Here is a 20,223-nt window from a genome sequence, read left to right on the forward strand (position 1 = left end):
CTGTTAACACCCAGAAGAGCACCAGGCTGTGCTGGGACCATGCCAGCAGCAGGACTGGGACAGAGCTGAACCCGCTGCTGTCCTTTGCTCTGACACCCTCCATCCTGGCGTGTCCCAAGGGACACACCGTGGAGAGCCACAGGTGGCTGCTGCCTGAGAGACACTTCTGTCCTTCTCACTGCTCACAGGTACAGGGCCAGAGCAGCACATGTCTAAGGCATCCTAAAATTACCAGCCTCCCCATTTCATATTTGTGAGTTAGTGAGCTCTAATACAACTGTGTTAAGCAAACCTTTATCTTTTGCCAAACAGGGGATTGACCAAGGCGAAATCATGCCTGACCAGGGCTGGTGCCTGCGTGGGTCATGGTGGGGCAGCAGTGGAGTGGTGGCAGGGCGGCAGTGGGGCAGCAGCAGGATGGCAGTAAAAAAAAAACCAGCGTAAAAAACCCAGGGCCTTTTAAAGCATTTCCAAATGCTGTCCTGATACTCCTGCTGGGTGTCAGGTTATAGGAACTAGACAATCCACTTGAAGCAGCTGCAAAGCCATGTCTAAAACTGCATCACCTGCTTCACAGAAAGAGCTGACAATAGTATTAGCATGAAACTAAAATTAGAGGCTTAATTGAGCTCTACAGTCACTGAAATTGATGACAGTTCAGCAGTTCACATCCCCGATTTTTCTTGACTGAAATAATCAGAAAATCAGCTCCCATTCATGCTTCTCCCTGCTCCACAAGGAAAAGCCCTGGTAGCCTAGCACACCTTGTACATGGGGAGCCTGTCTGACCTCTGCCAGAGCTCTTGCCAATCCCAGGAGTCACTGTGGCAAGAACAGACCTGGAAAGACATTGTGTGTCCACAAATCAGCATAGTTTTACAAAAATAGGATGCTATATTCAATGCCAGGGCATAGGAACCATCATTAACCATCACCAGTGCATGAATAAATAAAAGACACAGTACATTAGAAATGGACAAATAAAAACACATGCAGGATAATGACAGAAGATGAGGAGAGAGATGACAGAAACAGAAGGAGAGAGGTCAGGCTGTCAGTTAAACACTGAATCTCCACTGCACTGGAGTTAAGAGGGATGTCATTAGTGCTGAGTGTGCCTTATCATTTGAAATGGAAAGAGCTATTTGTTCATATACATGGGCCATTCAAAAATAAGAATTCAGGAATCAGAGATAAGGACCAGGACGCACAGCCGTGAGCACACACACTAGTTGTGTACTGGAAGAGCCTCATCAGCTGTCCTGCTGCCAAGGCTGAGATGGGATTCCCACTCCCAAGTCCTCTGCTCTGCAGAACAGCTAGCTCAGTGCTACACATTATTCCTCAAGCAGCAACTTGGTTCATGTGCTAGCTCTAGAAGTGACTTCCTTTTCTTGCCTTAATATTTCCGGGATGCAGTTCTGGTCCACTGGAGTTGAGTGAAAACTGAAGAAAAATTTCAGATTTCTGTAGTTCTTGGATAATTTCATGCAATTAATTCTTCATGTGATAACAAAGAGTTAACTAATATATAGTCTGAAAGACAATGAGACTAGATTTACATTAGTATTACTGTCAAGACTACTTCCTTCCCAAGAAGTGGGTCATGCCTAGATCTAAACAAGTTTCCCATTTCGTTGCCACCACTTTCTCATGTGGTGTCCACAGCTGCAGGGAAAGAGAGTAGCACGGACCTGATTGTGAGATGCAATTGCATGGTGTCACTTGGTCCTACATACAAGTAAGTCTGGAAGAGATGTCAGGCTTGTGCTGCTGCTGCTTCTCGCAAAACAGGGAGATGAAAGCACAAGTCCAGGTAGATGATGTCAGTTGGTCTTCCCTTATCCACCAACACTGTAACCCCATTGTAAAAGGCCACCAAATTTGTCAGGCACGATTTGCCTTTAGTGAAGCCATGTTGGCTGTCACCAGTCACCTCCTTATTTTCCATATGCCCTAGCATAACTTCCAGAAGAATCCACTCCATGATCTTGCTAGGCACAGAGGTGAGACTGACTGGCCTGTAGTTCCCCAGGTCTTCCTTTTTTTCCCTTTTCATTATTAATTCTCCCAATTCTGCTGTGACCCATGTGAAAGGAAGGGGCATGGTAAAATACCTGTTCTTCACCTCAACTGTGATAAAGACCTGGGCATGACTGGGCCCCTCCGGTGCTGCTCCTGATACTATGAGCAGCTGTGTAATTCAGTGCAGTCACCACACAGCTCACTGCAGCTGGTCGGTTGTCTCTTCTCCTCCCTTCTTCCTACACTTGCTGCAGGCACAAAATGTTCCCAGGCTCCCACAGTCATCCCCTGGGGTATGCCAAGTCCATATGTTGCTGTCCCCTTTCACATGCGTTTCCAAAGAGCCAAAAAATTTACTCCTTGGAGATACATTGCTTTATGCACAGTCCATCCAGCAGAATGAAGAAACCTAGCCAAGATGGTCACAAAAACATGTCGTTGCTTAGTACAACTTCATGTGACATTCAGAGATATTAAGTATATTATTTTGGGGTAAAGTAATATAACCAGCCCTGTTTCCAACATAACATTCCTAACTTTTTGTTGAGTAAAATCTTTTTATACTCTTTTGCTTTAAAATTCTGTTTGCCAGGAATAGAAATGTCCTTATATATTATACTACAGACATCTGTTCGTTCCACCATTTTTATCAGCATTTAGGGCTATGATCAGAGGACTCTGACTTTACTCTAAAAAATCACCTGTGCATATAACAAGCAATCAGGTATCTGTATTAAAAGTCCACAGTTTATGGCTGTCCTTGGCTACCCTGAGTAGCTAATGCTATCAGAGATGTCTGCTCTGTCCCGGCATCCAGAGGGGAACATGACATTTCACTGTAACTGCTGACAGGCAGACTGGTGCAGGGGCCTGTAACTCTCCCAGTGCCCTACTTCCCTGCTATGGGCTGTGTGGGTGTCCTGGTTTTGGCTGGGAGAGAGTTAATTTTCTTTCTTGTAGCTGCTATAGTGTTATGTTTTGGATTTAGGATGAGAAGAATGTTGATAACACTGATGTTTTCAGTTGTAGCTAAGCAGTGTTAGTACTAAGTCAAGGATTTTTCAGCCTCTGATGCCCAGCCAGCAAGAAGGCTGGAGGGGCACGAGAAGTTGAGAGCAGGGCCAAAGGGATATTCCATACCATGTTAAGTCATGCCCAGTATATAAACTGGGGGGAGTTGGCCTTGGGGGGAGAACTGCTGCTCGGGACCTCACTGGGCATTGGTTGGCAAGTGGTGAGCAACTGCATTGTGCATCACTTGTTTTGTATATTCCAATTCTTTTATTATTATTATTTCCTTTCTGTCCTATTAAACTGTTCTTATCTCAACACACGAGTTTTACTTTTTCCCGATTCCCTCCCCCATCCCACAGGGTGGGGGAGAGTGAGTGGTTGCGTGGTGCTTAGTTGCTGGCTGGGGTTAAACCACGACAGTGGTCTGTCAGCCTCTGAGCCCACCTCTTCAGATGATGTCTCTCTCCCTGAGGAGAGCATCATCAAGTGGACTGAAGCTTAAAAAAAAAAGCTGGCTGCAGAATATAGACCACTGATCAGCATGTATTTTAAATGCCAGACTTTTTTTTGACTAACATTCCCAACTGATGGGTAAGTCATGTTTTAAGGTAAGATCACATTCATCAGTGTCACAAACAATCGCTGCTTTAAACGTCACCAAAATATTTCCCTTCATTAAGTATCATCTGCAGAGTCCCCACATGCAGGAAGATGTCCGACACAACTCTCTAGGACGCCAAGGCATAACCAGTGTAAAGAACTGTGCTTTGAATGAAAGCTTAGACTTTGGGCTGGAAACGTCTTCTCCTGAACAGCAGCAATTGCAGCTCACGTCACAACATTCTTGACAACAACAGCTGAAGATCCCTATTTCAAAAGTGACTGAACATTATAATGCAAAGCTAAATGCTCATATTCATGGCTGTGACAGCCTTGTGGGGCTCATCTCCCTTCCCGTCTCTTAATGTGTATGAATTATACTCCCAAATACTTACTTTTCTATCAACAATATGCACAACATCTTTCCAAAGGCAAAGTGGAAATCCCTGCAAGTATTTCTGGTGCTGCTTCCAGCCAGAAATAACAGTAATCTGATCCACAAGTGAATTCCATTTCTGTTGCTGAATTCCTTTGTACAAATATCTTTGCTTTGAAAAGGTTTGGCAACAGCAAGGCACAGGCTAATTTTACTTATAAGGTGTGAATCAAGGAAGATTTGCAAGTTTCTGAATCACAGAAAGGAAGCGTCTGTGGCCTCTCTTACCACTTCTGCTCCCCAAAAATATCACAGTTCAGCTGTTTTAGATACAACTTCAGACCTACTTGCTGCAGCCCTGCAGATCCTCACCTCCCATCACCCTCACACTCCTCCCAAGCACAGCAACATGGCCAAATCCAGAGTCTTGTCTCAGGACCTGGGAAACTTCCAGCCTTACTCAAACTCTGTCGTTAATGGGCTGCATTATCATGGGCAAAATTTAGTCTGCAGTGTTAGAGAGTTGAGTAAATAATAATTTGGGAGAAACCAGCAGACGCTTTGCAAGAGAAACAGGCGACCAAGGACAGGACAAGCTACTCTCCACACTACACAGCACCAAAAGCCCTAGGAAGCTCAGGGACTAAGCTACAAACACTGCTGCAGCAGCAGCAAACTTCCAAGGACTGAGCAGTGCCTAGGGCCTGACCCAGCCACAATGTAAACGAAGGCCTATGATCAATTAACACCTTTTGTGCTCCTTTGCTGCTGAGAGTGCTCCCATCCAAGGCCAGGTTGTTCTGTGGATGGGGACAGCTCTGCCACACTGGCTGCAGCAGCCTTGGGGAACACGTACAGCCATTTGGCTCCGCTTCCTCCAGTCCCAAAGTTTCCGCAACTTCCGAGATGCCGTTCACGGCCATGTTTAGTCAGCAGCTCAGCTGCAGGGGTCACTGGCAAAACCCAAAACAACGTGAGTTTTTTTCTGTCCAAGCTATGCGGTTGGCCAGCCTGCTTCTGCGGTCCCCAGGAAACAGGCACTGCCACCCCACGCAGTTCACCAGGGTGCTGGGGCCAGAGCTGCTGCGAGCACTCCCCTAACATTTTATATCTTCATTCACTGCTTATGATAGGCTTGATCGCCTCCAGCCCTGCAGGGACAACGCCAAGGACTGGAAGGCTTTGACATGTCTTTCCAGTACCACCACCACTCATTGCTCTCCAGCCTCTAACAGACCATTTCACTGCCCTGCCCCAGTTTATGGGTGAACACCACTATATCTTCGTTCTTAAAACAGGTTCCAAGGGTTTACAGATGACAGGCATGGTATAAAAATTCAACAGCATTGTTTGCAGGAGCGGAGGGTGCTCCATCTCCCAGCAGTCTATGGGGTCTGGCCATTGAATATATGGGTGAACTCTCCCATAAAAATCAGTGTCGGGCATGCTTAATCTTGCTTAATTATTTTTGTACACTGCCGCTCTGCAGCATGACGGTTTGTCTTCTGCACAGCTCCATGGTAGATCACAGCCATTTGTCAAACCAAATTGTTCCCTGACAGTCTGCAGAGACACATATTTGCCATCTGCAATCTATTCCTCGGTTTCTGGCACATATTTTCAGTGCTTTCTTTTGAAATCTGTTTCAGATTTCCATGGGCTTCTTCATAACCTCTACTAGCAAAGCCTCACACAGTTTAACTGTTGACAGCTGTGTCATGAGAAGTATTCTACGTTTCTTTTGTTGTTCCTCTTACTGCATACATATGAGTTGCTACGTTAAGGGCTGCTTGGCTGTGTAACACGTACCAGGATATGGAAAGCAGACAGTGACTTCTGAGAGTGGGTTATTGGGGGAGGTTAATTGTTTGTTACAGTTTTAGATAGTTGCAGCTCCATATACATTAAAACACTGAGAAGTAAAAGGCATGTGAGCAAACAGGTGTGAAGCTCTGAAATTACAGATTATTGATAAGCAAGTACAGAGTTAGTTAGTATAATGACGGTATGTAACGTGCTCAGACAGCTATGTGTCATGTCACAAAGGAAAATCCAACGCTAGTAACACATCCGTCAGAGTTAGGAAAAGTTGCATTTTCCTGCTCAAGCTCTGAGTACCAGCAGGGTCTGTCTCTCTGACAAAGGCACCTGCCACATGCTGTGGCACCCTGGCTATGAACAAGCCAGCAGGCAGGCTCGTTATTAGGGATAGGCTGAGCAAGGCTACAGGACCTCTGTTCACACCTAACTGTAGCGCAGAGAGAAGAAAGGGGCCACAGCCGTATTTACAGCCCAGAAGCAAGAGAGCCTGGTACAGGCAGCATCTGTGCCTCTCTGACCTAAAGCCTGACTATGCCATGACTTGTATTGTCCCTGATGGGCCCTGTATCCACAAGAAGTCTCACTCCAAAGCAGTCAGACAAATACCTAGATACAAACCCCTCCATAATTATAGCAAAGGCCAGCATTACTAAAACATTCAGGTCCTGGCCTCTGTGACTCTTGGGACATTCAAGATCCTCTACCCAGACATTTCACTCAGTGCAGTGTCACGTGAGAAATACTAGGCTGGACAGAAATGAATCTCTCCTTCTCCTTTCGAGGAGTTTGCATTTCAGTTTCATGGTAAAGATAAGTCCAGTAAAAAAAAATAAAAATAATCCCTGATTACTTTTTTTTCCAGGCAGAAAAGGACTGTAAATATCTGCAGAAGATGTGGTATCTGAGAGCATATCTAGGAGACGTTAGGTTGTGGTAATACTATGAAAGATGGAAAATGCTGGGGACTAGACTACTCTCTCTTTTCTGCCAGGCTGAACTCAAATCTGAAACATCTGTTCACATAACTTGAGATGAGGTCCCACAGTCAAGTAACATAAGCACAAACTCTTCCTAACATCAGTGCAGAACAACTATCAGTTAAGGTTTTTGTGGAAATCTAAGAATCCAGACACTGTTCTCCTCAAGTACAGAATAACAATGTGTTTTCACCACCAGCAAATCACTTGCAGAGAAAAATTAGCACTTCTTGCAAGTATTCTAAATCCTGAAATATTTGGTTTTTTCTATAACTAAACTGTACGCATTGTCCTTTAGGAGCTATTCAAACTGGCCAGTAATAGTTGTATTAAGATACAACTCAGGCCAGCACAATTGGCACTTGAATGCTCTTAATTCAGCCTGTTACAAAGATAAAGGTCAGCGGAAAATAATCAGTTTTGAACATGCACTACCACTATTAAAAGCATAATCCAAAGGGCAGAGAGTAAATTTTAGCTGAAAGTATTGAGGACAGAGTTTACTTGCAGAATTCACACCCAGACCTTGGTTCGGGGCTCACATCCCTCACTGCATCCCCAAGCTTGGTAGAAGAGGGATCTACATTTTGTGCAGGGCTCAATTCTCATATAAATGCCTCTGTATACTTACACAAGTGTGTCTAGCTACGCAAGATACATTAAGTTCAGTAATAGTGCAGTGGCAAATCAAGCAAAAAGCCACAGAACTGTGTGCTATCTAGACCTTTTCCCTGCTTCTGCAGCTCTAAAGCAAGTGTTGCCTGCAGCCCTCCAAGAAATCTCTGCATTCAACACATTTTGGAGACTGAACCCCATCCTGTCAAGGAAATGGACTAGAAAGTGGGGTCAGTTTCTGGTTCTGCTCCTGTTTCTACATGTGCATGTAAAAGTCACTTAGTTTCCATGCTGCTGTTCTCAAAGCCTTTGTCTGCCTTGCCTGTTTAGTGATGGCTAAGTAGGGACTGTCCCCAGCTATGTACCTGCACAGGATCCAAGGCAGGAAACTGTATTTGGAGAGCTCTAAAAGACACAGGAAGAAGAAAAAAAAAAACAAAAAACAAACCACCCACCCCCCACCCCCCCAAAAAAAAAGAAAAAAAGAGTAATACATGGTGTCCAGTAGATTCTTGGGGGCGGGGGGAGGGAGGGAGGCCATTCTAGTTATTTTTGCCTTCTCTTCGTACAACAGTAGATGGAGCTCTCCTTTCACCAGCTTCAGGAGTCCATTAATGCCTGCAGTATTACAAATTCGAGCACTGTAATTATTCTGTCAGCACCTGCTAGGGCTGCTACATGTGACATAGCTGTGGTGGTTACAAAGGAGGGATCTCGGGCTCCACGGCTGCCTGCCTGACATCATTCAGCAGCATGAAATTCTCTGAAACTTCTAAATTACAGAAATTTTTGATTAACCACAGTATTGCCTTTCCTTCCAGTTAGGCATTGTGTAATATTCTTCCTTTTTTTTGTACATTGTTACCAGGATTACACGCAATTCAGCACAGTTTGAGAAATGAGAAAGCATGTTTTATTTCTCTTGGAAAATAAGGAATGACATATTTTGCTTGCCACGTTTAGAGAGAATGTATATAAAAATTGTATCATATCCACGAGCACTGAAAACTACATTATCCAGAGGATTTTACAGGAACTAAAGGTCAAGGGATCTGCAGCCAATTTCTCAACCACTGCTTGCAGATCTAACACCTGCAATCTGTATTTAACAGTGGGACAGTGGAGGAGGGATGAGGGGGGAACACCAGCATTTACTTGCATCTCTGCAAGCTGGCAAAAGTGATAAATGCATTATGTTGATTCCCTCCCTACATCTTCGTGTGCTACTGCAAATGACTTCAGTAAGGCCCTGCACAGACACAGGCAGCCTTCCTGGTGTCATGCACCACAGGACCAGAACTACAGGCTGCAGTTTCCTCAAGACATGTCAGCCAGATCTTCAACAACAGCTGACAATTTCAATATTTCAGAGAAGTGAGAGCAAAATTAGGCTGCTCTCTCTTGTTTTTTGTTTGGGTTTTTTTGGGGGTGGTGGGGGGTGGTTGGCTTGATAATACACTATGCACCATCCTGTTACATTCTGCTGCCCATTCAAGTGCAGGCTTGACTTTAAACAAGAGCAATCACATGCTGCTGACTGCCAAGTAAGGCTATCTTCAAAGCCAGTGTACAACTTGTTATTCTCTGGAAGCATGTACTGCTATATAAGCAATATATAAAATGTATTTTTACTTTTTTTAGATTCTCTGAAGAAAGATTTTATGTTATGAAAGCAGGAAGACTGACAATATTGTAGAGCTACACGAGATGCTGGAGATGATATTTGCCAGCAAGGTAATTCAATATACATCTATTCTGGCATTCAATAATTAAAGGGAGGCCCCCAGCAGTGAATTGCTGGGTGATTATCTCACAGCAGCAGCTATCCTCAGCCACCAGAGAAGTGCCAGCACCTGCAGACAGGCACTGGCAACTGCGCACCACATCCTCACAGTCAGGCACTGAAACGCAAGCGGGCAGTACTTTTAGCAGAACTGATTTTTCATTTCTCTGAATAGAAGTTAACAGAAAAGGGAGATTAGACACCCATATCTGAAGATGGTGGTTTTCTACTGATTAGCCTAGTAGTGACTCTCTGGATTTAAGACCTTATCCTGCCTCTGATTCTGCATAGATATAATCGTCTGTTCAGACAGGATCCGTACTTCAGCCCTAACAGAGCAAAAATCTAGGCAAAGACTTTGGCATTTGGTCTTTAATGACTAGAAGCCAACAGCTGACAAATTAAATACTTCAGAGAAGTGAAAATTAAACAGTCCTGCAGTCACGAGTGTTGGCATATGGAAAGCTGCCACTGAGCTAATAATAGAAGTGTCTACCGCAGCAGAGAGGGAGGTCCCAGCATCCTAGAGCAAGCCATACATCTGGGCACTGGGAATACAGCCATTAGGCAATGTATGTTTAAGTAGCACATACTTGCTACCTTCCTGCCAGCTATTCATCTTTTGCAACCACAGGCTGAAGGCAGCAGTCCACAAGCAATAATGTGGCACTGGGGACAAAAATCAGATTGGGCTCTGTCCACCAGGCTCCCATTTTAGCAGATAAGTTTCCTGTAGCCACAGGAATGCAGGAGGGTCTAACACTGCCTGGTTAGATACAACTACTTTACTTAATTCACCAAGAAAATGGACAAATGGTTCATTTGTCACACACCTGCATGTGCATATTCTGGACACCAGCCACTTTCTCTGGTTACTTCAGTTATCTATGAAGAACATAAAACCACCTGGGGACAGTCTTCCTTGCTCACTCCAGACTGACCACTGCATAATTTTCTTGCATGCAGTGGAACCACGCTACTGAGAAACAGGAGGAGAACCAGGGTCATTACGCAGAAGATGAACAAAGCATGCAGATATTACTCACAACCAGACATGGAAAATGATTTACAGAGAGGTGGTTATGAAGCTAATCAGTAGTGCTTGCATAAGGTATTCACCCATTAATGAATGACAGAGGAAAGTGAATCAGGACAGTGGAACTGCAGACAGACCTCAGCCAGGCTACTTACCTTCAGTTGTCTACAAAAAACAACCCAAGCAGAGACAGGAAGACCAAAGTATGTGATATGCTATAGTAGCCAGCAGCGAGATCATGTATATATTCTACTGCCCTAGGAGGAGAAGCACACTCACATGAAACATGCATCACCCACACATGCATAGCAGTCTTGGAGATGACAGACAAGGTTGATTCACAGCACCCTTCCTAAACAGTATCCTACACTCTGTAATGCAGATAGCTGACAAGAGATAATGGGCACTAAAGAGCAGAAGTGAGATAAAGCACTAAAGAGAAGAGGGAGATAAAGTGCTGAAGAGGAGATATGCATGAGTGCATGCACACACAAGAGGAACAAGCTCTAATATAAAGTACAGGCAGGCTCTGCTAGCTTCAGCACTGAATCACCGCTGCTCTTCCTGAAGTATCTGGCCCATGTGCTTTAAGAGACTTCCAAGTGGTACCAAGCTGTAGAAAGCTTTTGGCTGCATCACTACTAAGCAAGCTGGATAAGGCGCAAACAGAGTGAAGACAGAGCAACTCTACTGATGTTAAGGTCCCATCAGTCTTGGGAAGAGCAGCTCCTGGTGGCTGATTGTGGCAGCGAGAAGCTTCTGCTCCCAAGAAAGCAAAAGGAAAGGAAACTCCAAGAAGTCAGAGCTGTTCAGATCAGAAGCCAAGAGACTGTCTGACAGTTCTGTGTCTTTTCTAGCTGCTTCCAGCAAACATAGCTGCTGTCTTCCACATGTGTAAGGCCTCCACAAGCAGAATTTAGTTGACAATTTAATCCTTACAGAGATTTCACCTATCAGTACTGCATCATCTATCAGTAGAATAAGGCTTTTATATCATGTCTGATTGGGAACAAGAGCTTCAAAAAGCTCAGAGCTGCATCAGGTGAGTTTATCACTAGCCTTTTGCTAACATCCCTTTGAGCTTGCCAGAGCAGGAGGTTTGACTCCTGCAGAACTGACTACAGGAGACACACCTGGGATAGATTTCTTCAGGGCTCGCCAGGTTCCTTAACCCATGAGGAGGAAGGGATGGCTCCTTCTCCTTGCTTGATGTATGGGCTACTGCAGCCAGGCCTGTCACCAGCCAGGAATGACAGGGAATGCTTCTGAAGGCCTACTCTTTCCTCAGCACAGCATGCTGACCACGGCCACAAAAACATTTTTGGCACCAAGGATGGTGTCCTGGCCTTCTCTATGTACTGCCCCCACATTTCCCTTCCCTTTGGTCCTTTTACACCCTCCTCTTCTGCCGCCACCTTTGGTCTCTGTGCTCTCCTGCCCCTGCTTTGGCTTGAGCAGCATGCGGTACAGCAAAACATGAAGAGCAGGAGACAGGCAGAGGGAGTACCAGGCAGGCTCATGCCCTCTTACTGCCTTCATGCCACTCCTGGGAAGGTGACACTTGACCATGCATAGCAATGGTGTTGATACCACACAGGGCAGCAGCTCATAAGTTAAAATAGCAGCAACACTGACAGTACTCACAGGTCTCAGAAAAGAAAGGTGATGTGGAATTGGCTTGTTCATCTTTTCCATGACAGGAAACATTTCAACCCCCATTACCAGCACAAACATTGTCTGCTTCAATCATTCTTTGCAACTCTCAATACTCTGCATCAGGACCACACAAGTAAGGAAAAGCACAGTATTCCTTTTGCTTTCTATGGAAAGAGCTCAAAACGCAATAAAACCCAACCTCTCTGTGTTGTTCTTTGCATGCTCCAAGGCGTTCAGCTGCTCACCATTTATCGTGTTACAGTCTACGGATGTACCAACCTTCTAAGTAAAGCAAGCTGGTCACCCAGCAGTCAGCTGCTGCAGTGACTGCAGGACAGGCAGTCTGTCCAGGGGCCAGAAGCTCATGGGCCAGCAGAGGCTGCCAGTGACAGTGCCAAGAGGAGCTGTCAGCCAGCCTGCCTCAGTAAAACAAAAATCTTCCGTTTTCTATCCAAATCCATTAACAGCAGAGTAAAGAGGCAAGAAGGAGAAAGGGTAACCAGCTCTCACAAGTACATATACAGCACTGCCTTAAGCTACCATTTTTCAATTACTTTTCTGCTTTATGGCCCTTAGCACAAGAGGAAAAATGGAGGTGAGATGCAGAAAGCAATCAGTTTCTCTTTCAGCTTCTCATACATTCACACCAAACCAGAGCTTGGATCAGGGAGACCTCCAGGAAGTATGGGAAAACATGTTCAAAGCTTTGTGAAAAATTCTTTTTACAGGACACAGGTCATTTTGGAAATTAAGAACAAGGGGCACTAAAGAGTAACAACTTTTTGAAAGGTACCCTCATCAAAAAATTCCTATAGCATTTCAGATACCCAAAATAAAAGTTTATGACTTCATAATGTTAATCAGGAATACCTTAAAGAAGCCTTACTGGAAGTCACAAGTGAATCCTAAGGACTTTGATCTAAGCTGGAATCTGGCTGTTTCAAATCTTGCTGCAGAAAGGTTCACAGTCCTGAAAATAACAGAAAGGACACAGTGATGAAGTACATGGAAGAATAAGATCCATTGGGGGGATGGGAGGTAGGGAGCAGGGAGTGGAAAATCTGATTTCATAAAACCAGGACAGGATACGATGTTAGCCTTGTCTTAAGTGGTTCTGAGCTGCAAAGTCCCTCCGCTTTTTCCTCTGAGGCGGGCTGCCCACACTGCACTTTGGCCTGCCCTGAAGCACTGTTGACCACAAACCCTGAGAGGGAGGCAAGGTGGACTTCCCCAGTGCTGCCCGAAATCCCCCACCTGCTGCCTCTCAGGAGCCGTGGAGCATGTACAACAGCAGCGCAGCTTTCCTCACCCTTCTAAATTCTCTTGGGGAAAAAATAAAATAAATCAACCAATCAATCTTCTGACCCCAAGTTACACCAGACTCCCAAAGGCTACCACGCTGACCCCAGAGGCCAGGTCTGCGCAGCAGCCTGCCAGCGCCCCGAGGGCCAGGCCACGGGCCTGCTCCCTTCCCAGCGCCTGACCCAGCACAGCACTGCCCTGCTGGCACAGGGGGCGCAGCCCGGCCCCCAGCCCGCACAGAGCCTTCCGCCTGCTCCGTCCCCAGGACTGGGGCCGTGGCTGGGCGTACCTGCAGCCCTTTGCCCTGGTGCCGGTTCTGCACGGCCATTGAGACAGGGACCCTTGGGGAGATGGCTCCCCACCATCGTGCTTGGCTGAGCCCAATCCCCCAACAGCATGAGACCGTCCCCAGTGCACGCTCCCAGGCGTCTGCTCCATGGGCTCAGTTACGAGGAACAAACGCGAACAAGGGGCCTGCTGTAGCAGCAGGGCCATCGCACCAGCCTCAGCTCCCCGAGGGGTCCGACGTTCTGGACTGAGACAGGCCTGGGAGGAAGCAGGGCAGCTTGGATGAACAGGAGGAGGGTCTCGCCTCCAACACGTCCTGCACCATCGCTGCAGCACTTGTCTCCATGACGTGCCCAGAGGCATCACAGGTCACGTCGAGGGAAGGCCGCTGGTGTGCTCAGGCCACCTCCCCCAGGTGCAGCCCACAGCTCTCAGTGGCTCCACAGCAGATCCCAGTGTGGCACGGAGGCAGAACAGCCTTTTGGCTCGCTGCAGTCTTGCCGCATTTGGAGGTGCCTGCAGGCACCGAAAGCCAGAGGGGAGGCTAGAGAGGCTCCAGACATACCAGCCACTGGCCCCGAGGCCAGGCACTTGAGTGCAGATAGCTGGGACACGCTTGGACCAGACCATGCGGGCACCCTCTCACCAGGGGACACCACACGGCCCCCACGCTACCAGGCCAACACATGCTGACGCACCCCATGCCCAAGGCAAGGGAATGGCTTCCCAAAGCCCATGCAGGCACCAAGAAATGCGTAGAGCAGTCCAGGACTGTGCAAAAACACAGCGAGCCAAGCTGGCCAAACTCTCCAAAGCCTGTGCCCAGCTTTGGGGTTCTGCAGCAACCCAATGAGCGCTGGTGTCAGCTCCTCACCTTCCCAGGCCTTCCAGATGAAAGGCCAGGAGGGGACAGACAGCTGAGACAGAGAGCACCTTGCCAGCACCAGGACCCACACATGCAGACCTCCTCTAGAGATCTCTCCCTCAAGCCATACTGCCTGTTACCACAGGCGCGAGCCAGCAGGACCCCAGTGGTGCAAGCACAGTCAGTGGCCTGCTCATCTCCCCCACAGCTGAGCGGGTCATGCTCCAGCTTAAAAAGTCTGTGTTAAGGACTGAAATATCCCATTTTTTCTGGGTGCGTGATGCACACTAAGTCCTAGATGCTATTGGAAATACTAAGCAGCAAAGGCCATTTCCCTCCCCACAAAGAGCTTGAACTTGCTTTTTTGCCTTAGCTTTTGGTTCATTTGTCTGTACTCTAAATTTAGACAGTGAATTAGCTAGATTTTTTTAATGATCGAATTCTTTGTATTTCTCATTAAAAGCTGCCTCAATCAGCATTGTCTTTAGTGACATGGCTTTTGGGGTGTTACATACCTGTGTTTGGCTGAATTGCTATAGGTTGCCTCTCTACTGCAAGTGAGGGTTTGCCAGGGGAAAACAGCATTTGCAGTAACAAGCTGTCCTTAAGCCCCAACAGCACGAACTATAGTTTACTATAACATACCAGCTATTCCAGATTTCTTTCTAACCTACATTATATACCGCATGGAGGTTTTAGCAGCTGTTAATTTTACTTCACACAGAATGTTATTTTCTTTCACGCATCAAACACCAGCTTGCACAATAACCCAGCAGTCCCATAATTGGGCTCCTGATCCTAGAGGTTAAAGTGAGGTCTCCAACCCCGGTCCCAGGGTGTCACAAGTATCAGATATATATGTGTATGAATGTGGCGCACAATTACCCCCAAAGCTGGTATATGCCTGTGCAGCTTGATAAAAACTTGGTCATCAAACATGAAAGCAGGAGAACATATAGGCAAAAATCTAATTTCAAATCACAGTAAATGCGTGTTAGTTTTACATATACTAGTTATATGCATGGGCCTTGAAAAAACACTTGTACAGAATAAAGCAGCGAAGAGGTCCCACGGTTTTCCTTACCGCCCAAAGACAGCATCAAGCAGCAGCTCTGGTGATTTACTTTCCCGAGCTTTAGATTAGTACGTAAGGAGATGAGAGACAACCACAACAGATAACTCACTGCCTGCCTCTTCTCCTCTCTGTACTCTGGCCCTCTCTCAACTGAGCAGTTCCTTTTTCTTTTCTCCTGACTTCATGTTACTGCCAGTCCTGGTTTTTCTCCCAGATGGCAAACATTCATCTCCTGGCTGCATTCACTTGCAAGAAGAAACAAGCCTTCTGCCTTGCTCTGCACAGTATTAAAATGAATGACATGAGACCAAACTTCACTCTTAACCATAACTGCATCTAATCCGCTAAAAAGCCGAGGGACCAAGCTTGCAGGACAAACTACTCTCAGAAGTCTGTCCTGCGGGTGAAATGCAGAGCACCAGTTTTAACAGTATTTTACATGGTAGACAGAGGCCACTCATTCAGTGTACTAGAAGTAAATGAACACAGAACCAGCATTAGCAGCTGGTCACTTCCAGGATGGGAGAGATTTATCCTGTAGCACTAAATATTAAAGTCTTTACATAGTGTGCCACTTGCTCAATAAAACTGAGATCAGAACCAAGATCAGAAAAGACACTGGCACACATGTAGAGTTGATAAAGAAAACCCAATAAAAAGACAGAGATACAAAGACATCTAACTCCCATCACAAGAACTAGACCAAGGATGGAGGCTAGGAAGTGCTCTGTTCAGTGTACGTGCCCAGTCATCACTACGTTCCTTCCTTTGAGGGGTTCTCACCTGGGTAAGCAACACCCACCTAAGTGAAAGTTGGGAGCTCTCTTATAAGAGGCAATGGCAAAAGCCAGCAAAAGAGCATGCAAGTCTAAAGCCATGAGTCTAAAGTTATTTGAAGACAGAAGCATACACAGAAAAAGCCTCTGGTTTAAAACATGGGTTATAAAAGCCAAACAGTTGTGCCCAGTACTGTGATCAAATGCCATCCTTATTCCATCAGAGTTTAAAATAGGTTGAGTAACAAGGCAAACAACTGTAAAAATACCAAGCTTCTGCCAACAGACACACAGCAGGCAGCAGCATCGCACTGTTTCACTTCACTTCCAACGACTGCAGTGTTCGTAGAAGGAAAGTCTCCATTATGATTCAGAAACACACTGAGCTGCCAGACAAGAACTTCATCAGTAAACTACATGCTGCAAAAAGATCCACAGACCACAATGTTAAACCAACCCGGCCCTAGCGTTACATGCAGCGCATGCATGCACAGCATGGCTAGCTTCAAGAGCACCCTTAGCTGCCAGTACACAGGCAGGAGCCCCCTTATTTCATTTACTCAATCTGCAAGGCAAAAACTGGGTACAAGTTCACAATCCATGATCTTCCCAGATCGTCTGAACTCCCTCTGTCAAGTCCAGGTAGTTCTCCTATTTTAGCTATTGACTGCACAGGCTTTGTTAGTGCTGTAGGCTGAGGCTTTGTAATAAGCCCCGGGAGTTCGGTACATTCTGTTCAGAGTGCCAAAGGCACTGAATAACCGCTTACATTTACATTTGCCTAAACATAGCCTAAACATACTGCAAGCAAATAGCAGGAATAGGTTTAGCATTCAAGAGCACAATTAAAAGCAAAAAACATCCATCAATAACTTGGTACTTTTCCAGAACGACCAGAAAAAGCCAATATGAATCAGAATCATTGAAATGGTATTTTTGTACGGCAGAAAAAAACAAAGAATATAAAGTTTGAGGTGTTTGCCAAGAACTTCAGAACCTATTTTTAACCAGTCAGTATGTTTTATGAGCTTATCTGTAGATAAGATAAGCTGCTAAATACTGTTTCTGGGGTTTAGACTTTTTGCTACAGAAATATGCAATCTCTGTTGCTGCCTGAGCCTGACTGCTTTTCTCTGCAGCAGCAGAGAGATTGCAGAGTGGTAGCCAGCCTTACAGCAGAACTGCTGCATTATGAATCAGATCATGCTCACCAGTAAAAGGCAGGCTGTAGTGTTTAGGGTGGGCTACAGAGAGCCAAGAGACTTGGGGTGCTATTCTTGGCGTCACCAATGATTCACAGCATGACCTTGTGAAAGTGACTTAATCATTGCATACATCAGTTTCTCAGCCTCTTCATGTTAAACATCAGTAGTACTGCAAAACACCCCAGAGGCTGCTCGCTTTAAGAAGAAAGGAAAAAAAAGAATTAGACTATCTGAAAAAGAAAGGAAATAGTGTGGCGCATCTGGGTGCAGTCACATTTCTGATTTCAAAGGCAGTTTGGACTGTGTTTGGAACAAAGGCTCTAACCTAAGTAATAAAAGAGAAATTAAGTATTAAAAAAGGAACAGCATCCCCTTACAATTATTTTGTCCCTCTGGGTGTTTGATGAGGCAGACATACTATAATTGAACACCTGTGAGGTGTCTGGATGCTGAGGAAGTAGATGCCTTCGATATACCTGACTAGATTCATCCTCACAGCATCCCTGTGTGAGGGAAGTAGGATGCCAAGCGCTATTTGGTATGGAGATGGTTATAGAAGAATACTCACGTAGTTAAAGATAGCCCTTGTCACTGGATCTGGTGATATATGCCAGTGATTTTTTAAAGAAACTCCGCCTGGTAACAGCACAGGATACAACCTACCAGTGGCGGCGAGAAATTCCCACTCACAACTGATGTCACACCACGCCCCAGGCAGCAGCTCAGGGAGCACACCGGTGCTGACACAGCCCTTGCCAACAGGCGTATCAGCCAGCCCGTGGCACGGTATGATGTCAGCTGAAGTGTCTCATCAACAGGAGTTTCACTGAAACTGGGTTTCAGCCATGCCAGACAGCATGTCATTTGATCCAGCATGCCCCATATCAGCCTGCGGTAATCTGTGCTATAGACACACAACAGCTTCTGGAAGGAAGCTCCAGATGTGTGCTGAAACCTGAAATGTCCTTAGTTCATGCAAGTCTTCAGTGGATAACTGCGGCAGAGGTTTCCTTAGCACAGCTGCAGGAGCAGAGGGGCCTGCTACAATGGTCAAGCCTCTTCCATCCCAAACACCAGCAACAGGGACCTGCAGTCCCACTCATTCCCAGTTTCTGTCCAGTTGCACAGGATAGCTTTGGCTGCTGCCCAAAGCCAAAATCCAGCTCTGTGTGACCTCAGGGAGCCATCAGTTCCGCTGGTGCACCATGGCAGGATTTCATTCCTCTATAACAGCAGGCTCTGATGTGCACAGCTTACTCCAAAACATCCATGCTTCATTATCAGAATACACCACAGACCAAACCTGGAAACTGTTTGTTTGCTGCCCCCCCTCCCCCGCCCAGGGCTGACTCAGGTGAGAAACATCTACTCTTCTCTCCTAGACACACCATGTGCTCTGCTGGCCACTGTCCACCCACATGCCAGAGCCTGGGACTCAGAGAGAAAGGTTGAGAAGGCAGACAGGAGAAGAGGAGATGATTAGAAGACAAACCGGTAAGTAAAAAATAGAATTGGAGCATAAAAGAAGGTAGAAAATGGCAGGGAACACAAGTACAAAACCTCTGTAAAAGTAGAGGTTGCACAGAACTGCGAAGGGACTACTACATAGTCTGTGGAAGAATGAGAAAGTTAAAAGAAAAAGGCTACATACACCATGAGCATCAGAAACCTTCATGTTTACTCTCTTGAGACTTCCACAGCAGCAAATACAAGCAGCAAAGGCCCAGAAATCACCAGAAGAAAATTCTGCTGCAGCTGGGGTAGGCAAGGCAGGGAGGCAGCACTGAGCCCAGGAAAAGGCTCTGCATCAGCATCCCTCAAAGCGCACCAGGCTCTGTGGGAATACTGTCTGAAATGCAAGCCTCAGCCTTTACTGCAAGAAATGGGAGTCTCCACAGAGGAGAAACGAGTCTTAATCTGCTGTGTTCTGGGGGCTTTGGTTCTTTTTTGACTACATTCATGAATACATTATCATCAGATACATATGTCTGTGCCAAAGCCCTTTTCCAAAATACTGGCAGCAGAAAACACGACCACTGTCTGATTACCACATATGATTTCAAAGCTCAGACAGATCCTAGATTGCATCCTACAGACTGAATTCACAGCTCCACCTCAACATGCCACCTCATGGTTTACTGGGACAAGCATCTCCTCTTTCAGCATACCACACAATCTCACACTTATTGTTTTCACTCCTTTACTTCTAGGTTAGCTGTACCTTTGCCGAACAGAAATACTGTGATTCCCAAGAAAGGAATTGTGACAAATCACTTCAGACAGTGACAGCAGCTCGGTGACTGCTAATACAGGGTACAAGTGAGGCTTCTGGACAGGGACTGTCACTCCCATTTTTAAGACAGGAAAATGAGCCCCTCCTGAAGGCAAGGACGCAAAATGGCACTTCCTAAGTGACCAGCAGATCAGCTGCTTTTGAATGCTAATAATCACTTGTTTCGCTCTGCCTTTACCATGTTAAACCCATGGGAACGCAAGAGCACAAGCCATTGGCTTTCTCCCACTCTTTGTTCTGTAACAGTCACAGGTCTTCTCACCTCACCCCTTGCTTAGTCACCAAACACCCTTTTATTGGACATCCTCTCTGACAAATCAATTACGTGCTTAATTCAGATAAACTCAGGGCAATTACTGTACCTACACCCAGCTCAGTCCTCTGCTGCTTCTCCAGAGGGCTTTGTGTGCTTCCTACACTGTTTTTTCCCCCCCGACCTGTATCAGTAGAGCAAACAGAAAACAGCATGCCTGATCAAAGCATCGTTTCAGTGGAGCAGCAATCATGAGTTACAGC

At 46.0% G+C, this 20,223-nt stretch overlaps 1 long non-coding RNA gene across 1 annotated transcript in view; it reads right to left on the reverse strand.

Annotated features, from left to right (window-relative positions):
- The window catches only part of LOC126039361 (uncharacterized), a 99,451-nt gene that overhangs the window by 47,108 nt on the left and 32,120 nt on the right, over positions 1-20,223 (reverse strand). The window contains exon 6 of the long non-coding RNA XR_007506302.1: positions 12,774-12,873. This is a non-coding gene — a long non-coding RNA (uncharacterized LOC126039361). The remainder of the gene's footprint in view (positions 1-12,773; positions 12,874-20,223) is intronic.

The sequence above is a fragment of the Accipiter gentilis genome, chromosome 6, assembly GCF_929443795.1.
Source record: "Accipiter gentilis chromosome 6, bAccGen1.1, whole genome shotgun sequence".
Lineage (NCBI taxonomy): Eukaryota > Metazoa > Chordata > Aves > Accipitriformes > Accipitridae > Astur > Astur gentilis.